Raw genomic sequence first — 19,101 nt, 5'->3', positions numbered from 1 at the left:
GGGGGGGGGGGGGGGGGGGGGCAACACTGAGGGTTGCAATCCGTTGCCGGACACGGAAAAAAGACAAAAGACAAAAAAAAAAAAAAAGAGCATTTCTCATTGAAGGTATCAAGAAAGGCTTCACTGAATAGTCAGGTGCATTTTGAATGGATGGGTAGAATTTGGATTGGTAGATTTGGAGAAAAGGAGTAGGGAAAAGCATTCTAGTTCCAGAGAATGGAATAAGCCAGGGGTAGGGAGACTTTTTCTGTGAAGGGCCTAATAGTAAGTTAGGTTCTGTCACATATCCTTCTTTAACAACCCTTTAAAATGTAAAAACTGTGTGCTTACAGCCCTTACTAAAATAGGCCATGGGCAGGATTTGGATGGAGGCGGGGTGGGGGATGACCTTAGTTTGCTGACTTTGGGAATAAGCAAAGGCATCCAGGCTGGAAAGTGCAGGACATACTTGGTGAGTAAATAAGAGTAAAGGTAGGTTGAGGCAAAGCTGTGAGACAGTTTGAATGTTAGGCTCAAGATTTTGTCCCTAGCTTAGAAGAATTGGGGAGCTGCCTATTGAATTGACACAGTTGGTGACATTTTGCCTGATATTGTAAACTTAGTGTATTATTAGTTATAAAAAGCCTTGCTGGGAGAATTACGTTGTGCACATGTTTGTTTTGGAGGTAGTACTGCTGCTGGGTTGCCATTGGCATGAACTAGGGAGGTCTAAACACTAAGTCTTTTGAGTGTTTTAGTGAGTGGTTTAACTCAAGGAATCAAGGACACAGAAGAATATTACAACTCAAATTCTTAGGAATTCTATAGGCATTGCTAAACCTTTCTCACAGTTTTTTTCTCCCAAGTTTTGGAGATTAGGAAGTAAAATGTACAACAATTTAGCTGATAGTTTCATTAAACAACTCCCTTAACCCTACAGTCTTCGAGTAAGCTTTTGATTGTTTTAAGCCTCTGGTTCTAGAAAGCTGGAAAACTAGTTTTCCTCTGGGGTGGGAGCATGAGTGGGTGAATTGGTGGAGTGTGATGAGAATTACCTCGGGGGGTGTTAGAATATCAGTGTGAAACCCATGTTATGATTATGTTCTGGAGGAGGACATCTGGTATGTTTTCTGAAATTGCCTCCCAGGTGAGTCTGATAGCATGTGTTTGAACCAATTTCTGTTCTTTCCCTCCTGCCTTTACCTTATGTCCAGTGCTGATGGGGTTACATTGCTTTATCTATCTTCTAGCCTGAAGGAAGTGTTGAGCTAGAACTTGGCTTACTTGGGAGAGTGTGGTGCTGATAACAACAAGGCCATGGGTTCAGATCCCTGTATAAAGGGATGGCCGGTTAGCTCACTTGGGAGAGCGTGGTGCTGACAACACCAAGCCAAGGGTTGAGATCCCCTTATCGGTCATCTTTTTTTAAAAAAGAACTTTGCTATCCCATAAAGACTGTTGATCTCTGGTATATCTTTTTTTTTTTTCCCCTTTTTTTTGTCTTTTTTCGTGTCCGGCAACGGATCGCAACCCTCAGTGTCGCGCCCATACCGGACTGGGACCGGCAACGGGATCGCAACCCTCGGTGCTGCGCCCACACCTCGCTCAGCCAGTGAGTGGGAACCGGTCTGTATGTGGGATCCGAACCCTCGGCGGGAGCACTGCCACACTCCCAAGCGGCGCACTGTAGCAGTGCGCCACCGGGCCGGCCCTCTGGTATATCTTTTGGCAGTGAATATTACTAACTCATATTGTCAACTTATTCATCAGCCTTTCTTCATGAATTCTGATCTTATGTTATTTTTAGTTGTCATTGTTTATGTTTTTTCTTAATCTCTTGTCTTACTAGCTTTGTGCCCTGCTAATAAGAAGTCAGCTTTCTTATTTTTTTTTCTGCTTTTTTGTTTATTTTTGGCAGCTGGCCAGTATAGGGATTAAACCATGCTCTAACAAACTGAGCTAACCAGCCAGCCTGTGAAAACTGCTTTTTTTTTTTTTTCTTCTGGTGACTGGCTGGTATGGGGATCCAAACCCTTGACCATGATGAAAACTGCTTTTTTTTTTTTTTTTTTTCCCTTTTTTTTGTCTTTTTTACTGACCGGTAACGGGTTCGCAACCCTCGGTGTTGCGCCCGCACCGCGCTCAGCCAGTGAGCGGGAACCGGTCTCCACATGGGATCCGAACCCTCGGTGGGAGCGCCGACGCGACCGGGCCGGCCCAAAACTGCTTTTTTATCAGCAAAAAACATAGTGATACTGTGCTCTTGCTGCCCCTACATCCTTTAACTCATTCTGAGCACCTGTATTGTATGTGTATATAGTGGGTACGAAGATTTCTGTTGAGGCCAAGGAATGCTCTAAATATAGGAAAGCCAAAAAAACAGTTGAACTAAAGGATCTCGGAAGCCAAAGTCTGGGTCCATAAATTAGAAGGCAATAAATCCTGAGGGATGCTGATAGAATCCTCAGACTAAATTACACTATTTCTGGCATCTGACAACCTTTAACAATTGCTTGCTTGTTTGTTTTGGTGGCTGCAGGTAAATAGGATAACTGTGCTGATTACTAGGATGCGCAAAGTTCGAAGATAACAACTGGGTCAAATTTATCTTATCAGTCATCTTTTCTAAGTCTACATTTCAATTTTTAAATCTATTGAAGTTCCCTAGTTTTTAAAAGCACATATTGGTTGTGGCATAAAAGCTGTAATATGGGCCGGCCTGTGGCTCACTCGGGAGAGTGCGGTGCTGATAACACCAAGGCCACGGGTTCGGATCCCATCTACGGATGGCTGGTTTGCTCACTGGGTGAGCGTAGTGCTGACAACACCAAGTCAAGGGTTAAGATCCCCTTACTGGTCACCTTTTAAAAAAAAAAAAAAAGCTGTAATATGTGGTAATCAACGTTTTTTTGATTGTAGCACATTTACATAAATGCAGTTTGGGAACTAAGTGTGACAGGATTATCTGGGAAGGTTGGCAAGGATTTATAAATCATGGGCCGGCCCGGTGGCGCACTGTAGCAGTGTGCCGCTTGGGAGCGCGGTGGCGCTCCCGCCAAGGGTTCGGATCCCACATACAGACCGGTTCCCGCTCACTGGCTGAGCGAGGTGCGGGTGCGACACGGAGGGTTGCGATCCCGTTGCCAGTCCCGGTCCGGTATGGGCGCAACACTGAGGGTTGCAATCCGTTGCCGGACACGAAAAAAGACAAAAAGGGAAAAAAAAAAAAAAAGGATTTATAAATCGAGTGGTTTATTTGAACTTCTGCTATCAGGGATAGGAAATGTGGGATACCATTAGGGCTTAATTGGTTCGACTCCAGCTTTTTAGCTTGGAGGCTGCTGAAGAGTTAATTTATTGCGTGAGAGTTTGGCCCTGTGTGGAGCACAAACTTGTTTTAAGGAAAGGTTCTCTTTGTACATTTATTTGTTTGCCAGATCAATCCTGTTTACATGTGAACCCTCTTTGCAATTACAGGAAAAACAGGCAATCCATGCCAATTAAATATTAGAACGCGATTGTAGGGAAAGTGAAGGAAAATGGTCAAGGCCCCTCAGATGTTCAGAATCTTGCCAAGCATTTGATGTAAATAAGCACGTGCACCCAGTTGTTTCTTGGCTATTGTTTGATGTAGATGGGTACCCAGGTGTCTTGGGTTATCAGACTTAAGTATAAAGGACAAACAGCTCTGAGCCATGGCGTCTCCTGTGCCCAGGATGCCCCCAAGGGGGATTACGGGGAGGCTGCTGCTGTAGCTGAGGAAGCTAAAGAGTGAGCTTGTGTCTTCTGCCAACGGTTCCTGGGATCTTTCCCAATTACCTAGCTTGTGGACCTGCTTGTGAGGGGTCTAGTGACCCAGTCTATACAATGGGTTTGAAGGGTCTGAGCCCTAGCCAAATGAATTGTAGACAATACAAATGAAAACTTAGTATAACTAAAATAATGAAACTTTTTGGCTTTAGTTATGAATAGCCCAACTGGACAATTGGCGTAGTTGTGTAGTCACTTAGCAATACAACGATAGATTAAGATCCCACAGATTAAAGGAGAAAACAGGCTTCAGATTTTATTAAACTTACTCTGAATAGTGATACTTTAAAGAAACCTTTTGGGAAAGATCTGTCAGTAACAGATGTGTAAATTTCTTACTTAAAAAGGTCTTTGTATCTAGGTAGGTAGTATGGCTTGGTGAGAAGGAAGCTTTGGGTTGGTTTTTTTCAATACTTGGAAGCCAGCTTATTTTTTTTATTTTTTTAAAAGATGACCGGTAAGGGGATCTTAACCCTTAACTTGGTGTTGTCAGCACCACGCTCTCCTAAGTGAGCTAACCTGCCATCCCTATATAGGGATCCGAACCCGTGGCCTTGGTGTTGTTAGCACCACACTCTCCCAAGTGAGCCACGGGTCGGCCCTTGGAAGCTAGTTTATAGGTGACTGAAGTTGTGGCTTTAGTCAGTCAGTCTTGAATTATATATATATTTTTTTTGGCGGCTTGCTGTTTCGGGGATCCAAACCCTTGACCTTGGGGTTACAAGGTGGTGCTCTAACCCTCTGAGCCAAATGGCAAGCTAGCCCCACATTTTGCTTTTAATATATAAAACTTTTAGTGATCCACTCATCAAATTCCTAAGCTGTTAATTCCTTTTTCCTTCTGAGAAAAATATTAAACTGCCATTGGGGGATAAATTCAACATTTACACAAGGCCTGCTCTGGGCCATCAGTGGACAAGGTAGATATGTTGGGGAGATAATGAAGTAGCCTCTTGCTGGAGATGGCAGACCAAACAGGAACTGAATTTGTCTCAGGAATGGAGAACAATGAAGGTGATTTCAACTGGTAAGTGTAGGCTTATATTAAAATGATTAAGGAAGGGCCGGCCCGGTGGCGCACTGGATAAGTGCGCTGCTTGGGAAGCATGGTGGCGCTCCCGCCCGAGGGTTCGGATCCCACATACAGACTGGTTCCCGCTCACTGGCTGAGCGAGGCGCGGGGGCAGCGCCGAGGGGGCAGCGCCGAGGGTTGTGGTCCCGTTGCCGGTCCCCGGTCTGGTGCGGGGGCAACACTGAGGGTTGCGATCCGTGGCCGGACACGGAAAAAAAAAAAAAGACAAAAAAAAAAAAAATGATTAAGGAAGGAAAAATAACCACAGTATATATGCAATATATACTTTGGTGTGTATTCCCAAGCATCTGGGAAGCTTGTTAAATGCAGCTTTTGGGACTTCACCTCTCCCTCCCCAAGATTTGACTTTTGGAGTGGGGCCCAGAAATCTGCATTTTCAGCAAGCTTCCTAAGTAATAGTCTTATAGGTTGCCTAAAGACTGCTTTGAGAAATACTGCCTTAGGGATCTAAACCCGACAGAGACCATCTAAGTCTAGGTGGAGGAAGAGTTATGAGGAGGAAAAACTTTTGACATAGGACAGTTTGTGGTAAAAATGACAAATGGAGATGTGTGAGAAAGCATTAGGGAGAGAGATTAGTTAATGCTGACTGAGGTAGGGAGAGGCTGATGTTTGATTTCATTTTAAACTTGAATATCTTTCGTTTGATTGCCTTTTAATTTATATGCAAAAAATGCTATGTTGTCTTTTGGTAACCAAGCTCTCATCTTTGTTTACTATAGTCCTGGGAAATCCCTAATTTCCAACATGTCCTATCATTTTCTCCTTAAGCCATCAAAATCTAAAAAGTGTATAACTTTAACACAGATTATGCTATAAAATCATTTGTTACCTCATGAGTGTTCTTGTTCTCAGGAAATCACTGTGTAAAGGTACAGGACGATGCTACTTGTTGAGTAAGGCAAATCATAACTAAAGTCAAAATGTTTCATTATTTTAGTTATACTAAGGTTCCACTTGTATGGTCAGGGCTAGGGCTTAAACCCTTCAAGCCCATTGTACAGACTTAAGTCACCAGACCCCTCACACGCAGGTCCACGCTAGGTAATTAGGAGAGATCCCAAAGCTGTCCACAGACAACACAGGCTCAGTCCTCAGCAACGGCAGCAGCAGCTTACAGGTCTAGCGGTGGCAGTAGCCTCACGGAAGGTCCCGGGGGCCCTAGGCAGCAACAGCCTTCAGCAGCAGTAGTGGCCTCTTCATGGCCCCCCTGGGGCCGGGGTGGGAGGGGGGCATTATCAGAGCCACTCCTTTATACTTAAGTCCATAACCCAGGACACCTGGTTGCACATGAGCAATTACATTAGCCAATAACCAAAGAACACCTGGGTGCACGTGCCTATTTACATCAAATGCTTGGCAAGATTCTGAACATCCGAGGGGCCCTGACCATTTTCCTATATTTTCTCAACACACTGTTTTTAGTTTACCGATATTGATGAGTCTTCCTTAATGGAGAGAGAATTTCTCTGAGGATTTAAGTAGAGGTTAAGTTGATTTAAGGCCCCAGGGGGAGAATAAAAAATTTCTCAATTATGAAGTTTTTTAAGTGTAGAACTCGGAAGGATTTCTTATTTCTCACATGCTGTTTATTTATCATTATTCGTTTATTCAGCGCATTTGCTGGTATTGACACTACTATTCTTAATATGAAGCCCTGACTGCTATGGTATAATCAGCCTGGTTTTTTTGTTTTGTTTTTGTTTTTGCGGATAGCTGATATGGGAATCTAAACTCTTGACTTTGGTATGACACCTCACTGTAAGCAACTGAGCTAACTGGCTAGCCTGAGCCTGTTTTACTAGTGTTATCTTCCTATAAATGGTAAATTAAGTAGTTTGGGAAGTGGTTAATGATGAGCAAATTTGTAATCTAGGATTGTCATGCTTTATAACAACTCTTTGACGTTATTATTGTAACTTCAAATTGTTGTATTTGTGTTTTGGGAATGAAAGGCATATTTTAGCATGCTGGAGTTAAAAGTGGTGTGGGGTCTTAATCTGGGCAGTAAGATGAAAATGGTGACCTGGGCTTGCCTGATCTGCAACTACCATTGGTTTAACTGCATAGAGTAGATGTACAGAACCAGGTGTTTTTCTTTAACTGCAGCTGTACCATCTGTGGGAGCAGGTGGACAGATTCTGTGTCATCAGGAAAACACAGCTGGTGAGACTTAGAAGAGTTAATTGATTGCTTTTCCAGCACTCTCCAGTCACGTATACCTAAGCACAGCTTTTACCTTGGTACAGGTGTTGACTGTTGACTCTGGTCAGGACAATAACAGCAAAAGTGAACAAAAGTATAAATTTGGCTGCATGTGTGTTTGCATTGGCATGGCACTAAGACAATTTAAGGTTTTTATTTTAATTTTTTTTTTTTTTTTGGTGGCTGGCTAGTACAGGGATCGAATCCCGGACCTTGGTGTTATCACCATGCTCTAACCAGCCAGTCCCCGATTAAGTTTTGATTTTTTTTGTTGTTTGTTTTTAGTTGAGGATATTTCCAGTCCCTTGTAAGGACATATATATATATATATATATATAATATGTATATATAGTTTATGTCAGGCTCTTCTCTCTAGTGAACAGGGAAATAAGTAAAAAGGGACTTTAATTAGGCAGCATAGAGCAAAACAAATGTCATAGGTCCCATCTACTGAAGAATAGAATGTAAATATAGACTCCAGAGTCAGACTCCTGGAAGGAAGACTTAAGTGCATTCATGACCCCTTTCCCTAACTACACAGATGAGAAAACTAAGAGCTAGAGAAAATAAGTTATTTTCTCAGTATTGGGCTGGTTCCATGGAGAATTGGGTTAAAATTCAAAATAACGTTAACTTCTGAAATTCTTTTAGAAACCAATAGCAAAATGTAGTGGGTCAGATACAGTGATATTTTACAGAGAAATAGCAAAGTAGATAAGTGGGCCAATTTAATGCAGGGAGCAACCAGTCATGTATATGATCTGAGTTCATCTGGCACTACAAACTAAAAACGAACCTGTATTACAGTGTTATTTCAGAAACAATCATTATACCATTGGATGCATTCAGGGAGCTAGGAGTTTGCCCTGTCATCCTTAAGGTCTGAATTCATGTTTATGCACCACAGTTTAAGAGATAATGTGGACAACAGCATTTGAGAGTGTCCAGAAGATCCCCAAATGTGATTAAGAAAAAAACTTCAGTTGAAAGGTTCAAAGAACTGTGCCTGATGAAGAAAAAGCATAGAGGATTGATAAGCCTTTGAAGATTGTTTTGCAGAAGTTGGCTAGTTGTATACTTCTCCCTTTAGAACAAGCAGGGTAGGCAGCATCAAGTTTACCTTTGCCGTGAGGAAAGACACATGTATTCTGAGGACCAGCAGTATCAGTGTCACCTGGGAGCTTCTTAAAAATGGCCAGTCTCTGACCCAGATGTGCTGAATTTGCATCTTAATGAGATTCCTCAGGTGATTCATATGTACGTTAAACTTGAGATGTATTGTGCTAAAACGTAGATTTTATAATTAATTCAGATGATTCTTCCAAAAGCATTTTAAAAAATGGGGCTAATTCTTACTTGGATAAGAGAAATCTTAGTCCATAGGTTAAATTCTTACCTGGATGAAAAAAGTTTTACTCATAGTCCTCATAGTCCAGTGAGGAGACAGCCAATAATAAGCAAACAAATATATATTAAGTCCCAGATGGAGATAAATGCTTCGAAGAAAAATAGAACAAGTGAAAGGGTTGGAGAATTCTTTGGTTTAAGAGCTAATTTATTCCCCAGCTTTTTTTTTTTAATAGTTCTCACTTTTCTTAGGTAGGTTTTAGAGCAGACTTCAGGGTTTTTTGTTTTTTTGGCAGCTCATGGGTAAGGGGATCTGAAACCTTGACCTTGATTTTATAACAATGCACTCTAACCATTTGAGCAACTGGCCAGCCCCAGACTTAAGTTTTTCTGTTTGTTCGTTTGTTTGTTTTTTGGCAGCTGGCCTGCACTAAGGATTCGAATCCTTGACCTTGGTGTCACAAGGTTGTGCTGTAACCAACTGAGCTAACTGGCCAGCCCCAGATTTCAGTTTTTAAGGACAAAAATATATACAGGTATTTTTATATTTTTATATTCAAAGAATTATGTGTAACTCAGTGCCTGGCACATAGTTGTCATTTTTTTTTTTTTTTTTTTAAGATGACTGGTCAGGGGATCTTAACCCTTGACTTGGTGTTGTCAGCACCACGCTCAGCCAGTGAGCAAACTGGCCATCCCTATATAGGATCCGAACCCGGGGCCTTGGTGTTCTCAGCACTACACTCTCCCGAGTGAGCCACGGGCCGGCCCATAGTTGTCATTTTAAAAAATTGGAGTGCTTCCTAATAAATCTCAGGATCTTTTAAGAAAATCAAAACTGACTGTGACCTGCCCTGTCACATGGGCTAAGAATTCTGGTTAGGCAGGAAAGAAGGATATAGGACCTAGGTAGACTAGGTGACCTTTAGATGACTTTTTAAAAGTTTATTCTTTTGTTCCCTTTTTCATATTATTGTGACTTTTGGATTCTTTGTGGGTATTGTTGGAATCAGAATCTGAGAGTTTGAATAGAGAAGTAGTTTCCACACTGTTGTATAGCAGATGGGTATGGTTTTGTCAGCACCACGCTCAGCCAGTGAGCGAACCGGCCATCCCTATGTGGGGTCCGAACCCGGGGCCTTGGTGTTATCAGCACCGCACTCTACCGAGTGAACCACGGGCCGGCCCCAGATGGGTATGGTTTTGGAGTAATGAAGGGGTTTTCGGACAGACTGTGGGTTCTTGAGTGATTTGTTAACATTTCTCCTCCTGTGTTGTTGTGTGTGTGGGTTTTTCTTGGAACTTGCCTGGATGGGCATGCTACAAATTTGCAAATGTTGTTCTCAATTTTAGATAAAGAATTATGTTGCAAATTTATATTTAAGTGTTTTTCTTATCCAGATGTTCATTTACACACTTAAAAAGAAAACCCAGAATCAATCTTAACAAGAGAAGTGTGCACATAGACAAGAGTTAACTTTATGCTTGCTATTCTAGAAATGAGCTGATTAAGTTACACTCAGGTAATAGCAGATAAGGTACAATTTCTTTTGATATTTGAAAAGAAAGTCATATATGTATGACTGCTGTATATAAGTCAGAAAATAATGTGGCAAATGGCTTTTTTTTTTTTTTGGCAAGTAGCTTTATTGAGATGTAATTCACATACCACACTGTTTGTTTTGGTGGCTGGCCCATGCAGGGATCGAACCCTGGACCTTGGTGTTCTCAGCACCATCCTCTAACCAACTGAGCTAATCGCCTAGCCCTCATACTCTTATAATGTGTACGATTTGATCGTTTTTAGTATATTCACAAGGGCGTGTATCAATCACTGTATATATCAACATTTTTATCATCCCTAAAAGAAACCCCATACTCTCTAACAGTTATTCCCCATATTTCCCTTCCTTAGCCTCTGATCTTCTTTCTATCTCCATAGATTTGCCTTTGTGCTTTTTATTGGTGATTTTACTGTTTAAAATGGCCCCCAGGTATAATGCTGAAGTGTTGTTTAGTGTTCCTAAGTGTAAGAAGGCTATGGAGAAAATATGTTAAATAAGCTTTGTTTGGATTGTTTGTCATAGTAATGAATCAATGTATATTAAAAAGTTGTCTTTAAACAGCTGCCAAAAAACCAAAACACACATAAAGGAAGGTTGTGTACTGATAGATTGACAAGAAAGTTCTGACTAGGGGCTTGCAAGAACCTAACCCAGTATTGCCCTAGGAGCAAAGGTTCAGTATCTGCTAATTCAATGTTTGTGGCAGTAATGAGAATGTACCACACTTTACTTATCCATTCATCAGTTGATGGATATTTGACTTGTTGCTACTTTTAGGCTATTAATAATGCTGCTACAAACATTTATGTACTAGTTATTGTAGACATGTATTTTCAGTTCTCTTGGATATATATCTACGAGTGGAGTTGCTAGGTCAAATGGTAATTTTATGTTTAACCTTTTGAGGAACTTCCAGACTGTTTCCAAAGTGGCTGCACCATTTTATATTCCCAACAGCAGTGTATAAAGGTTTCAGTTTCTCCATATCCTCAGCTAATACTTGTTATTATCTTTTTGATTATAGTCATCTAGTGGGGGTGAAGTGGTATCTCATGATTGATTTGCATTTCTGTAATGGCTAATGATGTTGAACATCTTTTCATGTGCCTATTGGCCATTTCTGTAGTTTTGGAGAAATGTCTATTCAAATTCATTGACCAGGATATTGCTTTTTAATGACACCAAAACATCTGTTTGAATAAATGTATTTTATGGAAAAACTAAAAGTTTTAAATTGTCAAAACCCAAATTCAGTATTATAAATTAGCTTTTTATAGGATACTTATAGGTTATTGTGGGTACTCCTACTTTTTTTTTTTTTTTTGGCAGCTGGCCCATATGGGGGTTTGAACCTGTGACCTTGGTGTTATAAGGTTGCACTCTAACCAACTGAGCTAACCAGCCAACCCCCTACCTTTTTCACTAAGGCCAAATAAAAATTTCAGATTTTGTAATAAAGGAAGGGTGTTATAAGGTTGCACTCTAACCAACTGAGCTAACCAGCCAACCCCCTACCTTTTTCACTAAGGCCAAATAAAAATTTCAGATTTTGTAATAAAGGAAGTATATTTTTTAAGCCATATTCCCATGTGAGGAGGACTATTCTCTGAAGACCACTCTGAGAGAAATTTAGCAGTTCTTTGTGGTTGGAAGACCTAGATAGTTCTCCCAGTTCCACATCTTACTCATCTGGCTTGCATTGCAATATTTAGGATAGGAGTCGGGCCACAAACACATTTAAGTGTGTGCAGGTGTGCATTTGAATGATGGGCTAAAGCAGATCTCTACACTTGTCATTCATTATCTGACTTTGTGATCATTCCAGTATTTCCCAATTTTATAGGCTGAATTGGCAGTAAGTGGCTTTTGTTCAAGTCCTCAGCTGCATTACAATACAAAACTATGTTGAGCTAGTCATCTGTATGTATATTTTGGTAAAGTTTGCTAAACCCAGGAGCCTTTTAAAAAATTGTTTTCCTTGGGCCGGCCTGTGGCTCACTCGGGAGAGTGTGGTGCTGATAACACCAAGGCCCCGGGTTCGGATCCCATATAGGGATAGCCGGTTAGCTCACTGGGTGAGCATGGTGCTGACAACACCAAGTCAAGGGTTAAGATCCCCTTACCGGTCATCTTTTAAAAAAAAAAAAAAAAATTGTTTTCCTTGATCTCTTAGATATAATTTTTTATCATATACCATTTAATTTGTGTGTGTGTGTGCGTGTGTGCGTGTGTATATATATATTGTGTGTGTATATATATATATATATATATATATTTTTTTTTTTTTTTTTGGGCAGATGGCTGGTGTGGGGATCCGAACCCTTGACCTTGGTGTTACAACTTCTTGGCTAACAGGCCAGCCCCCTAATTTGTATATGTTTTATAATAAGTATTTGTTTTCTGATTATTCATTCAGAGATAATTCAGGAATAAATTATTCTTTATTTTATATTTTTTAAAAAAAAATGACCAGTAAGGGGATCTTGACTTGGTGTTGTCAGCACCATGCTCACCCAGTGAGCTAACCGGCCATCCCTATATGGGATCCGAACCCGTGGCCTTGGAGTTATCAGCACCACACTCTCCCGAGTGAACCACAGGCTAATTATTCTTGATTATTCCTCTGAGATCTGGAGATTGTGATTTGTCCAGATTTCATAAACAAAATGAAATTTATACAGCATCTTTTTCTTGAAAGGCAGAGAGCTAGGAACTCTACGTAAGACAGATTTTCCAGATCTTAAGAAATTTGATATGTAGTGAGAGGTATGGACTGTGCACTCAAGTAACTAAGCAAGACAGATTAAGATAAGGACATAATGAGTGGAGTAAAGGAAGTGATCCTTAAAGATCACACATGGAAAATGTCATCTGAACGAGGCCTTGAAGGTTAGCTTTCAAAGTGATCTAGAGAAGAACAAATCGTGACTGCAACACAGATTGTTTGAGTGGCTTGATAGTTTTGGTGGGCTTCTTTTCTCTATTTGAATTAGAGGATCCCAGATGAGACCTTTATTATCAACCTTTAACTCAAGTCTAGGTTATATGTCTCTTCCCAACTGTTGTGTGTAGAATCAGGGATATGACTTATAAGTGCCCTCTTAAGCTGCTGTGTACCTTTTTGCCATAGTTGTAGTAGTATGTATAACTGTGTTCGACCCTCCTTAGAATGTCCACACTCTGGGTTGAGAATCAAGGCTGTTTGCCCAAGAAACAACTTAATCTGTTCCAGACAATACTATTTTGCCTTTTTCTTTCTCCATTGGGAGTTTGTACTGCCCATGGCCTAGTTATTTCCACCCTATGACATTTTTCTCTCACATTCATGTTTAATAACTTCCCATCATTCCTCTATCAACTGTAGTTTAGTTAAGGCAGGAGATCTTCCTTTTACTTTGTTTTCTTTGTGAGTTAAAAAATAAATAAAACAAAAAACTAGGCATAAGATTACTTCCAGTTAGCTCAGTTGGTTAGATCGCCTTATTATAACACCAGCGTCAAGAGTTGTGATTCCCATACCAGCCAGCTGCCAAAAAAAAAGGATGCAGTAGTATTTAAAGTTTTTTTTTTAATCTTTTTTTTTTTTTTTTTCTCCTTTTTGTCTTTTTTTCATGACTGGCAACGGATCGCAACCCTCAGTGTCGCGCCCGTACTGGGCCGGGACCGGCCACGGGATCGCAACCCTCGGTGTTGCTCCCGCACCTCGCTCAGCCAGTGAGCAGCCGGTCTGTATGTGGGATCCGAATCCTCGGCGGGAGCGCCGCCGCGCTTCCCAAGCGGCGCACTGTAGCAGTGCGCCACCGGGCCGGCCTGTATTTAAAGTTTTTTTGAAGTGAAGTTAGAGAGTATTCCCCAATCTCCTACATAATCAACAAGTTTCTGTCTACTTTGTTATTTTTTATTTATTTATTTATTTTTTTCCTTTTTGTCTTTTTTACTGACCGGTAACGGGATTGCAACCCTCGGTGTCGCACCCATACCAGGGATCGGCAATGGGATCGCAACCCTCAGTGTTGTGCCCGCACCATGCTCAGCCAGTGAGCGGGAACCGGTCTCCACATGGGATCCGAACCCTCAGCGGGAGACTCTCCAGTGTGCCACCAGGCCGGCCCTACTTTGTTATTTTTACTAATTAGTTTTATTCTTTGTATCCAGCATTTGAGATCAATAAAAACCATAAAGTTTGTTAAATTCTTTTTAGTTACTACTATTGCAGTAGTAGTATTGTCCATTATGGTATATTCTAAAAAAATACTGCAAAAATATTCTGTAAGATTTCAGTAGAAGTTATGAAGGAAAAAAGGTGTCTATGATCAAAAAAGTTCGGGAAAGACTGAAATAGTTCTCTTTTTTTTTTTTTTTTTGGCAGCTGGCAGGTATGGGAATCTAAATCCTTGACCGTGGTGTTATACCACTACCCTCTAACCAACTGAGCTAACTGGCCAGCCTTTGAGATAGTTTTCTTTACTGCATGTTTCCTTAGAGCCTTTAATAAGTTAATATCTATATCGTGAATTTTGAGAGGGTGATACGCACAGTATGAGGTGCTTCCTAAACTCGTTTGACTATTATGTAAACTGTTCCCCCTATCAATATCTCAAGGGATTAGTAATACATAGAGCATTTGGGGAAATGCTGGCCTACTGTTTTTCCTTTCTAAAAGATCTTGGGCTTTTTGTTCTTGTTCGGCTTCACGTCAGTTTAATAATCTAATAAAAGACAAAAGACAATGAAAACAGCATCATATAGCACAGCAGTTTTATTTAGCTCCCTCTGGATAAAATCTTCAGTTTTCCCATAGTTTTCCTAGAAATCCAGTTGTAGAATCAAATTGTAAATCCATTTCAGCTAATAACTTATTTTAATGTTTACTTTCGTGGTCTTTTTTATTAGCAGTTACGTTGCTTCTCAGACTTTGAGCAAGTCTTCTGGTTTTCTTCTTTGCAGGTGCTATACCCACTATTAGCATAGCCATAGTTCCCATAGTTGCCACAAGATATTCCTTCACCAGGAGGGCCTGCAAGCCTCATCCTGGCAGAGGAGGGTGGGAAAAGGCAGGAGAGGGGAAGCAGTGGGATGGGTGAATAGGAAAGAGCCAGGGGTCACCCGTACTGCCTCTTAGCACCAGGGCCCCATGGAACAGTTGAACTTGGGTTTATTGTAGGTTCGGAGGGCTACCTCCTTGGGATCTTTTAATACTACTTTTAATGGGGAAAAATGTTTTCTACATTGAAAACATGTGACATTTAGTACATTTTTAAAAAATGTGAACAGTTTGTTTTGTAATTTGGGGCCTGCTTAGAAATACCCAGCTCCTACAAGGCAGCTTGCATACAGCCTTAAAGCCTGCTGCCTGTGTTCTCCTTTCTGGACGGGAGGACTCAGGCAGAACATGAAACCATATCTCAGGCTTCAATTTCTGGTGGATCATTTAATTCAAGTATAAGGCTTGGATTCGTTGCTGCAGATTTTACTTTTAATCAAGGTCAGCCATCTTGTAAGTGTATGTAGTTGGTAGGGAAGAGAACTGGATTGATGTGTTGAGTCAGCATGGAATTATCACTACTGTCAGAGAATTTTGTATGACTGATTTTTGGTGAGTAAGGGAGATGACTCGTGTGAAAATTAGTGTTTTGCATTTTCTTTTATTTAATGGATTCAGCATGTGTTTATGGCTAATGTCATATATTTGCATAATGCAAGTATTATATAGCTTATAAAATGCCTTACATGTATTATCTGATAGGAAGAGGGAGCAGAGAAAACCTTATGAGGACACCAAAATAAATGAGAGTTTATATTTAGTCCAGTATTGAAGAGAAAAAAGATATCACAAATCATTTGGGATGGTTTGGTTTCAGATAACTGAATGTTTAACTCAAACAGCATAAATGACAAAGGAGGTATATTGGCTTGTGTACTGGAAAAGGCCTAGAGGTAGGGTGAAAGAGTTCGGGTTTGGTTGGTGCTATAGTTCCATGATGTCAGAGACCTGGTTTCTTTGTTTCGCTTCTCTATCTTACTCAGCCTCTGAATCCTCTTAAGATTGGCTTCACTTCTGGTAGCAAAATGGCTAAAGCTACATACCTCATTGTCATGAAAGACTGAGAGAGGACATGCTCAACATTCCACATAAGAGTTCAGAATAATAGCCTGATTGGACCAGCTTTTAGGTCTCATGTCCATTCTTGACCCACTTGTGAGATGCACCATAAAAACTGTGAACAAAGTACTGTGGGCCTTCTAAGAAAAAAGATGGCTTCTAGGTGGAGCAGCAGGGATGAACGGAGTGCAAGGGTTGAGGGACTAAGTGCCAGGGTGCAGCACAGTGTCCAGTAAGTGTTTGTTGACAGAAGAATATGATTTTACAGTCCAAGATGGAGGAATGAAGGAAAAAGTAAGTGGATTGATCTAGGCCACAGTTCTAGGTATAGGGGAGAATGCTAGCAAAGGCTCAGAGATGAGGAATCACAAAAGATGCTTACAAAATGGCAAGTGCTCTCATTTAGGCCAGAATGCATCTCACATCCTATTACTGTATATCCTCCTTATCTTGTGTTTGGGGATTTTGAAATGCATTTTTGTTGGATTATTGCCCCACTAAGAAAAAAAATTCAAAAATTCCAATCTCTTGCAGTTCTTTATTTGAAACTGCTTCATTTTGGATTTCTTATCCTTAGACCCTTCTAATAAATTCTGTGGTCACACTGGGCCTGATCCGTTCCGGTGCTAAACGAAAACATACAGTCACAAAACTGTGTAGGCATAAATGAGAGGCATATGGGAGTGGTGTAAAAGGAACTCTAGGAGTATTACATGCCTGGGTGGGCGAGCTAAACTAATAACTCCCAGCAGTTCTTTTGAATCAGACATCGTGGAGCCAAGAGTCTAGCGTTTGGAATTCCACTGCCTGTGCAAAGGGTCTGTCTTTTATCCTCCAAACCACCGTTTGTTAAATGGCTAATGACCCAGTGGACCTGTTGACAACAAAGTGGGGAGGCTGGCAAAGATCAAGTTAAAAGGAAAAAGAAGAGTTCAAAGGTAGGAAAGTAAGAACAAGAAGGGTTTAATCATATCTTCACCTACCCTGTTTTTTAAAACAATTTATTGTGTAGAATTTTGAACATATACAAAGTAGACAGAATAATGTAGTGAATCCCCATGAACCTATCCTCCCAGCCCTAATAAACTGCAGTTACCAGACTTAATGAACGAAATCCAGAACTCTGGTGAGCCTTGGGTTTGGTCTCCAGACTTCTCTAGGTCGTATCACCTTTGGCTTTCTGCCAAAGGTGTTTAAACACCCCTTTTTTCCTGTTTTAGAACGTAGTGTGCACACAACACTGTGTTTAGGCTTTGTGATGAGTAGTACAGCACTTAACCTCTAATAGCTTAAGGAAATAAGTGTTATTGTTCTAGTTTTGAGAGCAGAAAAGTGTAATTAATTCTATCAAGGGAGCACAGTCAAGAGGGGACCTTGGAAGTCTTTATTGAGAAAATGTCATCTGAGTTTACAACAGAAGGGTGGGGCAAAGGGATAGGGAATGGATCTCTGAGATAAAAATTCAACTCTTAGCTCTTTTTTACTTGACTAGAATATGGCATTTATGTTACATTTATAACAAGATATATTTTAGATGTGGTTTTCCTTCTTTAAGCAACTTAGAAATATGTAAGTTTGAGGGCCGGCCCGGTGGCGCACTGCTATAGTGCGCTGCTTGGGAAGCACGGTGGCGCTCCCGCCGAGGGTTCGGATCCCACATACAGACCGGTTCCCGCTCACTGGCTGAGCGAGGCGCGGGAGCAACACCGAGGGTTGCGATCCTGTTGCCGGTCCCGGTCCGGTACGGGGGCGACACTGAGGGTTGCAATCCGTTGCCGGACACGGAAAAAGACAAAAAAAAAAAAAGAAATATGTAAGTTTCAGATATTTTCTGCTAAACTCTGTGTCTCCTTGAATGCTTATTATCAAGATGAATTATACAAGGTGTGTTAGATCCTTTTGAAAAATACCATTTCAAAGCAAGTTGAACCAAGTTTGATTGAACAGGACCTATGAGAAGATGTGGGTTTTGTCTGCATCGTGTGCTTCAGTTGTATTTATCAGTGAAATAAGCCAGGAGAGCCGTCTGACTTTTGCATTTTAAAAAGCTGACAGGCCTAGGGGAATGCACCGTAAATATAAATAGCATGTTATAGATTAATGAGGTATTGAGCTACCTGGCACCTTCCTCTGCCTTGTGTTCTGTCTTCTATTTCTCAAGGAGTGATTCCTCTTCGTGTTTCAGACCCATGTTTCTCACTGTCTGCAGATGTCCATGTGGCTTGTTTCACTGTCTTCTCATATCCAGCTGTTTCAAACTGCATGGAATCCTCAGGGATCTACACTCCCTATCTTGAAAAAACAGTGCTTCCTCCTGATGCTTTCTTCTTAAAACTTTATCACTTTTTTCCCCTTATATACTTTATTTTATTCTTTCGCTTAAAAAAAAAGTACAGTTGACTCCCAATAAACTACATATAATTAAACTGTAGAATTTAAGTTTTGACATGTCTATACCTGTGAAACCATCATCACAATCAAGATAGTGAACATATCCATGACTCCATAAAGTGTACATTTTCTAGGATTTTATATATGTTTTATATTTATTGTTTATATAAATGAAATCATACAATATGCACTCCCTCCCGTACTTCCATCCTTTCTTCCTTTTTTGGTCTGGCTTCTTTCATCCAGCATAATTATTTTAAGATCTTGTTGTATATAGTAGTAGTTCATTCCATTTTATTGTTGGGTAGTATTCCATTGTATGGATATATCATTTATTTATCTGTCTATAGATTCTTGAGTTTTCAATTTTTAGCTATTACAAATAAAGCTGCCTTGAACATTCATGTACAAATGTTTATATGGACATATGCTTTCTTTTCTCTTTGTTAATACATAGGAGTGGTGTGGCTGGATTATATATATTAACTATCTAAGAAATTGCTAAACTATTTTTCCAAAATATTTTCAAGTGCTTATTTGTCATTTATCTCCTTTGGTGAAATGTCTGTTTAAATCTTTTACCCATGTAAAAAAAATTGGGTTATTTT

At 40.5% G+C, this 19,101-nt stretch overlaps 1 pseudogene; it reads right to left on the bottom strand.

Moving 5' to 3' along the window:
* Window positions 1-14,690: 14,690 nt before the first annotated feature.
* On the bottom strand, window positions 14,691-15,029 carry LOC103586862 (annotated as a pseudogene).
* Between the last annotated feature and the right edge of the window lie 4,072 nt (window positions 15,030-19,101).

Source organism: Galeopterus variegatus, unplaced genomic scaffold (genome assembly GCF_000696425.1).
Source record: "Galeopterus variegatus unplaced genomic scaffold, G_variegatus-3.0.2 Scaffold386, whole genome shotgun sequence".
NCBI classification, from domain to species: Eukaryota; Metazoa; Chordata; class Mammalia; order Dermoptera; family Cynocephalidae; genus Galeopterus; species Galeopterus variegatus.
Note: the sequence above shows the minus strand (reverse complement) of the source record. Positions and strands in the feature narration are given on the sequence as shown.